Raw genomic sequence first — 9,547 nt, forward strand, 5'->3', positions numbered from 1 at the left:
CGCTCATACATCAGTTTAACCTGATTTCGCTTCTGAATAAAAAGTTGATTTCGCTTCTATGTGTTTGAACTGATTTCACTTGTAAAGTCTAAGTCATTTCTTGTGATTTCGCTTGTAAGATTTTTGATGTTGGAAATTTTTCTAAGTGTTTTGATTCATGTTGTATTTTGTTGATTTACAGGGTTCAAGTGTGATATTTGATCCACTTCACAACAGCTATTGTGACTTGGATGTGAAGAAAAATACTGAATTGGCTAAGTTTAGCAGCATTTTGGAATTCATGGGTCGAGTACCAATTCAAAAGGCTTTGACTGATCAACGTCCATTGTACAAGTCACATATTAAACGATTCTGGAAGTATTCAAAGTATGATGAGGAAAACAAAGCAATTCATTCAATTGTGAAGGTGCATAATGAAAAGAAGGAAATTGTGATTACTGAGGCGCTTATTCGTGAGGTTGTGAATTTTCCGGACGATGCAGAGTCGCCAACAAAGTTTCCAGAACGGATGGTAAAGGGTTGTATGCTCAGGATGGGTTACCAGGGTGCTCTAAATGTTGGAAATTATTTAAAGTTAAAATTCCAGAAACCTTACAAGTTTATTATTCATTGTATATTGATGTCACTTAGCCATACCAAGGGAAGTTACGATACAATGCGCGATTATCAGATGAACATGGTCACTGGATTGGTGTTGAACAAGAAATATAATTTCTCGCACATTGTCTTTCATTATATGGCCGAAAATATTACTACAAAGAGTCGAAGGTGGACTTATCCAAGATTTGTGCAGATGCTGATCGATCATGCATATCCAGAGATTGAACGTGATTTGAAAGATGATTTATTAGTTCAGTCACACATGAGCAACAATTCTCTAAAGCAGCTTGCGAGATATCATCCAAACCATCCTGAACCAAAGATAGGTGCTGCGTTCTTCGGATTTATAAAAGATGTGAATTATGTTGATCCTGATCCAGTCGATCATCAAAACTGGAGAAACGAAGAAGAAATGAAGGAAGCAACTTATGCTGAAGAGCTAAAAACTCTTGAGGAGTTCAAAACCACCCGAAATGACTGGTTTGTCAAAGAAACGAGGAGGAGAGGCAAAAAGGCCACCCCTAAATCACAGGAGGGTGAGGAGTCATCATCACAGCCGAAGAATAAACAAAAGAAAGCTGCAAAAACGTTATTGGTTGATGAACCTGAGGTAGATGAGCCGGTGGTTACCGCGGAAGAAGATCCGTATGCAGATATTGATCAAGTGATGCTTAATGTTGATGATTTAGTGTCTGAGCAAGCAGTTAATGTGGAAGCTGAGAAAGAGAAGGTTCTTGATGATGTTGAAGGTGATGATGTCAATAAAAGTACAACAAGCTCTTCGAGTTCTTCAGATAATGAAATAGATGAGACTGGACGTCTAAGATAAATTCAAGAGGCTACAGAAAAAGAGAAACAATTACGGAAGAGGAAGAGACAGGAGAAAGATGATGCTGCCTATGTTCCATCTCCAGAGCATGTTTCTGAGTCGCAATCACCTTCGAGTGGTAAAAAGAAAGTAGGTGCAAAGAAAAGGATTGTATCTCCGAAAATCAAGAAAGTTACTACAAAGATTACGAAGCCAAAGATTGTGTTGAAGAAGAAACCAGCCAATGGATCCAGTAAACCATCAACACCACCTCCTGAACCTACACCAGTACAATCACCACCACATCAAACACCTCCACGACAACCAACACCTCCACAACAACCTTCACCTCCAAAACAACCAACACCACCCAGACAACCATCACCACTACATCTTTCACCACTACATCTCTCACCACCACAACAACAAACCTTGCTCACATCTCAAGAAATATTTCAAACGCCACTACTTACTCAAATTCAACTAACTCCTGGTTCTTCTGGCCACAGAGGTCTTCACATTCCTCCGGATAATCTTGAAGATATTGGAGATTTTGGCTTTGCAAACGATGAACAAGTAAAGAAGCTAGAAAAGAAGATGGATGATGTGATGAATGAAAGCAAAGTGTTAGCAGCAGAAAGCAAGAAAGTAGCTGATCGGGAAAAGATTCTAGAAATGTGTGTAAAGAAGCTAGATTCTGAAAACAAGTCTTTGTTAAAGAAGATTGATACTGATCAAACTAAAATTGATTTTCTGAAAGTGCGAGTGGCTGAGTTAGAAGAAGAAAAAGCTCGTAGAGATGAACAGAACAAATATTTCGAGATGAAAAACAAAGAGCTTGAGGCTGCAAAGGCTTTGAAAGAGCATGAGTTCTACATGTTGAACAAAGTGGTTGAGAGTATGCTTGGAACGTCAATTGAACAAAGATTCGAAGAGATACAAGTTGAAGAGCTTAGGGCAAAACGCCAAGCTGAGATTGACGAACAAATGAAAGATAAAGGAAAGGGTGCTGAAGGCAGTGTGGCAGTTGTTGAAAGATCAATTGTTCCATCTTTAGTGATTGAAAACCCTGTTCCGATATCGTCTATTTCTGGTGTCTCTGAAGAACCTGTAACTCTAGAAGATCTTGCTGCTGATGATGATGAGGAAGATGATGAGGAGGATGAAGATGAAGAGGGTGATGAAGAAGAGGGTGATGAGGAGGAAGATGACGATGATGAGAAAGTATTTTCTACTAGTTAAGTAAATAAAACCAACCACAATACAATTGGTGACCAAAAGCCAGTTAACCAAGTTTTAAATTTAAACAGCGGAAGCATAATACGTGATACCAAAATATAAGTTCATAGACCATGGTTCATAAGTTTAAAGTCCAAAACGTAGGTTTAACAAGTTCATAAAGTTTATTTATTAAATACGGGACATATCAGTTCGCATCCCACAACGACCACCTCCATATGCAAGCTCCAAACATTTAGCGACATGTAAGGCATGTAACAACGAGTCAACAACAAAGTTGAGTGAGTTCACGTTTGGTTGTTTAGTTTTAAGTTGTTTTCCGAAAACGTGGTTTGTCTTTCGTTGGCGAAATTGCCGTGGGGGTTACCCCGTAGTTGAAAGAAAGTTTAACCAGTTCATTCTTTATTACCCATACCCTGTTCATGATTAGTGGGGGCTTCCCCATGTGAACCACTAGACTGTACCATATCGACTACTACGCAAATAAGTTATGCCCTACATCAGTGTCTATCATCACTGACGGTTTGCCATAGTCCATTAGTACACGCCCGTCCGACTGGCACGGTGTGAGGTTTGTTAAACCTAATAGCGCTATTAACTAATGACCCGCTCGCCATTGGCCTCGGCGATTAAGTCGATATAAAATGAGGGACTTATGATAGAGTTTTGTCTAGTAAGTTTTAAGGTTGTTGTCCTACCCAAGGAGGACGAACGTACGTAGTTCTCCCAAAGAGAATACGCAGGATTAATACTGGCATCCTACCCGAGGAGGATGGCCGTACATACCCTACTTATGTAAGATATGTAGATTCCGTTTTAATTCTTTAACCCATTCCCAAACCACCGGGAATCCCATGCCTTAGAAAGTGTGTGAACTCACCTTGGTTTGCTCGGTTAGATTCTCAATATAGCTAACAGTCAAGGTCGGTCAATCACGTCCTAATATAATTTACCAGTTAGTCATTTAGTGGCTTTCAAATAGAACACAAAGTTCCTACATGTATCTATCACACAACATGCATCGTTTTAACGGTTTATGCCTCTCTAAGTTTCCCATCCATTCCCCACTCAAAATCAAACATACGATAATGCACATAACATATATAACATGTTAGATCATTCACGGATAGCATACTCGACATTTAGACACGCAAGGTCATAACTTATATCAATTCAGCATTAATATTCAAAACCGGCAGTTTTCGGTCGTTTTAATAAAATAGTTAAATTATTCCAAAAATTCCCAAATTTTTACAAGATGTCTTAAACGTTCCATATTTTATTGTGTAAAAATATCGGGGTCCGGTTCACTACCAATATTTTATAACAATTCATATTCCCGACTGAACTCAGATTTATGAATTTCTGACCACAGTCCACGGAACAATTCATTAAAAATTCATCGAGTGTCCGATTTACGAAATGCCAGTGGGGTAATTACACATGCATCGGTTGTCATCTACTGTACAAATTTCATGGTCCGATTCGTCACAAAACTCAGGTTATGACTGAAAGTACGACACCCATTTATTGCTGTCAAAATTCAGCTTAAGTTGCTGTTACAATTTAACACTTTAAAAATAGTAAACGAAGTCCAAAAATTACGATTCCGGTGCCATTAGAACCGTATTTCATAATATCACACTTTAGACTTAAAATATCAGTTTTTCGTTAGGTTTATGACCTGTTTACAGCCAACTGAAGTTGGCTGTAAAACTTGGACAGATTCTGATTTTTAGTGTTTAACCTTCTAAATCGTGTTCGATCGATACCGTTAACAAGTTTAGTATTCACAACAACATCAAACATTAATATTATCCAGCAATACTTCAGATCATCAACCAATAATCATAATCACACAAGATCTACATGCTTTACACTAATATTCATTCATTAACCATCTTGTTCATCATTTTAGTAGACTTTTAGATTTGGATCTTGTATGTTCATAATTTTTAACCGACTAATCTCTTATTAGCCACATCAAACATGAACAAGAAGTTGACTAGAAGCACTTACAACTAGCACAAGGCTAGGGAAGAAACTATGCGAAAAAGAGGTGGATAAAAGCAAGATAGAGAGGTCCTTCGCCTTCCGTTAGCTCCAAGACTCCTTATGCGTGACCCGTAACACTTGTATAACTTTGGAATGAGGAGATCAAGAGCCGAAAATGGTGGTGTGTTCAAGGGGGGGTCTCGGCCGTGAGCTAGGGAGGAGAGGAGAGAAAGAGAGTTTTGGTGGAATGGTGGTATTTATAAGATCTTCCATATAGCATATTCCTAGCATATTCCTAGCATATTCCTAGCATATTTCTAGCATATTCCTTAGCATATTCCTTAGCATATTCCTTAGCATATTCCTAGCATACTCCTAGCATATTCCTTAGGATATTCCTTAGCTTATTCCTTAGCATATTAACAAATACGTGTGAGCATAACACAGATATCAGAAAGCAGTTAAGTAATTCCATACAGTCGTCAGACACTTTAATTGTCATTAATAATTTGTACGGAATACATGGGATTTTGAGGGTTGTCACATTCTCCCCCTGTTAAGAGAATTTCGTCCCGAAATTTAGTGCGTGGTTACTGAGGAAGCTAGTTAAGTTGCGTTGCTTTCCTGATTTTCCTGGGGTGTCACACATGCAATGTCACTAATCGGAAAGGAATGATCTACGTAAGGTATGGATAACAAATCAACGGAATCTACTTCCGTCAGGTATGTATAAAAAGAGTTATAACTTAAATAGGAGGTTATGACTCTACTAGAGACTGATGTAATATAATATGTATATATATATATATATATATATATATATATATACATATATATATATATATATACAAACCGAAATGCAAAAATGTAGAATGAATTTCAAAATGTTCGTAGTGATCGCCAAGTGGTATAGAACTTGAATGCACGTAACTGTGGAAATCCTGATAGAATGTAAGAGATGACAAGTATCATAAGAAATACTAACCTTGATGCTCGGCTTGTTGGTCATGTTCATTTGAACAAGACATTGTAGAAAAGATAAGCATGGCATAAATAACAATGGTACCATGGAAATAATGCTTAGTTTTCGTGTTAAGTATGGATACGTGAGTTTAAGAGAGGTGATTTTGGTAGTAACAATAAGTCTTTGAATGATTATAATATGCGTATGATAATATATCGACCCCTCCTATGAGCTTAAGGGTAATCAGAATTAAAGATAGTAATGGAATGTTTAGGATGGCTCATAGTGAACAAAATAAAAGATAGCATATGATGTATGAGTAGAATGAAATAAATCGACTTATTTCAATTAGTAAACATATGAATGTAATATGCTTAAATAGGATGTTAGAAACAAGCCATAGACTTAGTTTGTATGGTTAATAACTGTATACAATTGAAATAAATTAGATGAATGAAGCGCTAGTGATGGTATGTGCTAGGAGCTAGCAGTATAAAGTGAAAATGACACTAATAAGGGCTCTGGATCAGATTCTGACTTTAATGCGATTAAGAAAGTAATTTACTTGATTTAAGAACGGAGGGACAATACGTACAAAGACGTTTATGAATGAATGAAACTCTTGCCAAGATCTCGAATACATCCATGTGGTGTTAAGCCTCGTGAATGAAAAGATGAAAAAGTAGGAATAGAATTGGTCCAGTTGAAATGAGAAAGGTTTCGGGGACGAAACCTCTTTTAAGGGGGGTAGATTTGTAACGCCCAAAAAATGAAAACTCAATAAAACAAGTGAGGATAAATAACAAACTTAACATAATTAAGGATTTATGGCAAGATGGTAGTGAAATGTAGTTTAAAGATTAGATTTGTAATTAGCAACTAAGTGAAGGGGGTAAAGTGCAAAGTGGTTAAACTTAAATTAGTTAAAAAAAAAAACAAACTAACCCCCAAACACAGTGAGTGTGTCTGGGGGAACGATCGAACAAGGAAGGAGGAGGGGGAAACCCTAAACTCAAGAAATCAAGCAATTGAAGCCTAAAATCATAAGAAAATCCAGTGCATGAGCCATCTTATCGATCATCTAAGCATACCTAGTGAAGTGGTAAGTCGAATTTCTGGATTTGGTGAATTGTAGAAAAAGGGTTTCAACCCAATCATAAATTCGTGGTATGATTTGTGTTGATTAGATGTTAGGGTTACTCCCTTGATTGGAAATCATGTTTGATTTTAGTTAAATTGAAAGAAAAATTTATAAACCTACATGTAGTAGTAGAGATGATGATATGGATGATTATACATGTTCAATGCTTGTGTGATGTTGATACTTGATGTTGATTGTAAGAAGTAATTGTTAGATAATGGTATAAAAGTTATATAATTCTAGTTGGAATTGATAATCTATGTTATGAATTAGGAAGATGAACATGAGAATATTTGTACATTATGCTTTAAATGCGAAACCCGCCAAGTGTTTGATGAAATGCCTACAAAGTTTGTCTAAAATAGTTACTTTTGACAGCCTTAGATAGTCATCTTGTAAAGGCCGTATCTCATTCGTTATTAGGAGTTAGACAACGAGCCTTATATCGTTGAAAAGGTTGTTTCGCATATTACATTTCATATTTGGTCATAAGAGGCTGGTTATGAGATTTAGTGGGTCAAAACAGCATGAAGAGTTAGTAAATTCGTTTTGACAGCAAGCTGTTTGGAAGCATTTCAGCTTCTGTGCTGATTTGTAAAAATCATATAAAATCATAGGAATGTCCGATTGTTACGATCTTTATATGCTTAGAAAGATCTCTGAGTGTAGATCATTTCATATTTGAACATGAAGAACTGAATCAGAAGATAAATGGGTTAAAATGTGTCGTGAACAGCTGCTGCGCAGAAAGTTGCTGCACATTTTTAGTATAAATATTAAGTAAAAATAGTTGTATTGTTATGCACATTTGTATGAATCATGAACTACTGATTTTAATAAATTATTAGTAAGCTATTTGATTGTTTTAAGTGTCTAAAACACTTACCAACTAGTCTATGCATATGATTGCACCAACGGGTCGAAACGGGTTGTTGATAGAAAATAGTAGAATGGATGTGTAAAAAACCAAGGTGTTAAGAAATGGTATGAAATGTTTAATGTACGAAACAAGTTGCCTAACTTAGAAAATGTTATCATTCTAAGTATGGAATTTTGAAAGAATAATGAACATGATGTAAATACATAATTATGCATGCTAGAAGCTCATGTATGACTTTTGTGATGATGGAATGATAAATTGTACAGAATTGGAATGAAATAATTGTTAAAATAGGACTTGTGTATGTTATAATGGACTAGTGAAAGTCAATGTGACCCATGTGTTGGAAATGGATGTTATTATGTATAAGCATATATGCTAACAATGTTGTAAACATGATAGCTTGAAAGAATAAGAACCATGCCAAGATGGACCAACTCATGGGAAGCAAACGGGTCAAAGAGGAGGCAAAGAAACTAGCATAAACATGACGAGCACGAGGTAAGTGATTTCTATAATCACTTCTTTAGTTGTTTAAGTAATATAATGTTTTAATTATTAAGTTCATATGAAGTTGAGGTCAAATCAATAGATTATTTTGATAAATGCACGAATGGGTCGAATAATTCATAGATAAATAACAAGCCGAATACGTATAAGTTAAGAAATTCCTTAACTCGGATGTTGGACTTCAAGGTCACATGATAGAATATTAAATTACAATCATATAGGAAGAAACGTGACGCAAAACGGATGAAAAATGAGAGAGTTATGTCCGTTTCGGTAAGGATTAATGGCTAGGAAAAGTGCAGAGTTGACACGGCCGGGTGGTGAACTGACACGGCCGGGTGAAGGTTCTGTCAAAAATATTATTTATGTGATTTATGCGCCGTAGGTTGCGTTATATTATCCGTGAATTACGACGGGCCTCCCAAACATGATTTCGAGTGTTTCCTTGACGATTATAAGTTTTAAACCCAAGTCTAAGCCTCATGTAATTTATATAAGAGTGTGTTAGATGTATGTAATGAGGTTGGACATGTATTACATGTAAATGTATACAAAAATACGTACGGAACACGTAGGTATGAATACATGATTGTAGGTAAGATTAAATGTATTCTAGGTATGTAGATGTGTATGATTGTAAGATTGTATGTGTGCAAGTATGTGCGAATGCATGATTTGGTTGCACTTGAGAATTAGCGTTACTAATAATGCCCTTGGGTTTGGAATATAAGTTAATTGGATGCATTTAAATGGTTGACGTCCTTTTTATGAAGATGTAGTAAATGAATATGTTGAGATTACGGGTTTGGCTAACCAAGTTATTATTAAGTATGTTTGAAAGTGCAGGTTATGAATGTCGGACTTTCAAAGTGTTGATATAATAATGAAACGGTTGAATCTTGAAAGGATAATCGGATTGAAGTAACTTATGCGGTTAGAATATGCTGTGGACGTTTTAGTTTATACAACATTTTATGTTTGGTCGTCATCATCTACCAACGGGTTAGTTGTTTGAAAATATATGTCATACCCATTTAATTGGGTAATCGAATGCGCGAGAGAAATGAAAGTACATACACGAATGGAACTAAAGTGACGGTTTTATAAGTAAATAAGTAAATCACTAAATTTTAAAGCTTTGTTGTTGAATGTAGGTAAATCCTCAATTCAGGCGACTTGGAGAATCGGAGCGAGCGCGTGTTCATGTTATGTCATACTAAACGCTTCCGCTAGCTTGTTCAAATGTTTTTAGTCCAAAATTTGTTGTATTGGTTCTTAGTAGTATTTTGTCGAATGAATCGTAGAATTGTATCTAGTTTGATTATGTTTAAAACAGGGGAATGCTCGTTTTATGGACGGGTCATGCCCAATTTTTGTTAAATTAATGCACCTGCGTTATTGATATTATCA

General features: G+C 36.1%; 1 long non-coding RNA gene across 2 annotated transcripts; it reads left to right on the forward strand.

Annotated features, from left to right (window-relative positions):
- The first annotated feature begins 6,530 nt into the window (after nt 1-6,530).
- On the forward strand, nt 6,531-9,547 carry LOC110940002. 2 transcript variants are annotated; one of them, XR_002592718.2, is made up of 4 exons: nt 6,531-6,708; nt 8,030-8,128; nt 8,967-9,139; nt 9,292-9,547. It is a non-coding gene; the product is annotated as an uncharacterized LOC110940002 (long non-coding RNA). The 2 variants fall into 2 exon arrangements; XR_002592717.2 differs by having other exon boundaries at nt 6,532-6,708; nt 8,984-9,139.

The sequence above is a fragment of the Helianthus annuus genome, chromosome 12 (assembly GCF_002127325.2).
Source record: "Helianthus annuus cultivar XRQ/B chromosome 12, HanXRQr2.0-SUNRISE, whole genome shotgun sequence".
NCBI lineage: Eukaryota > Viridiplantae > Streptophyta > Magnoliopsida > Asterales > Asteraceae > Helianthus > Helianthus annuus.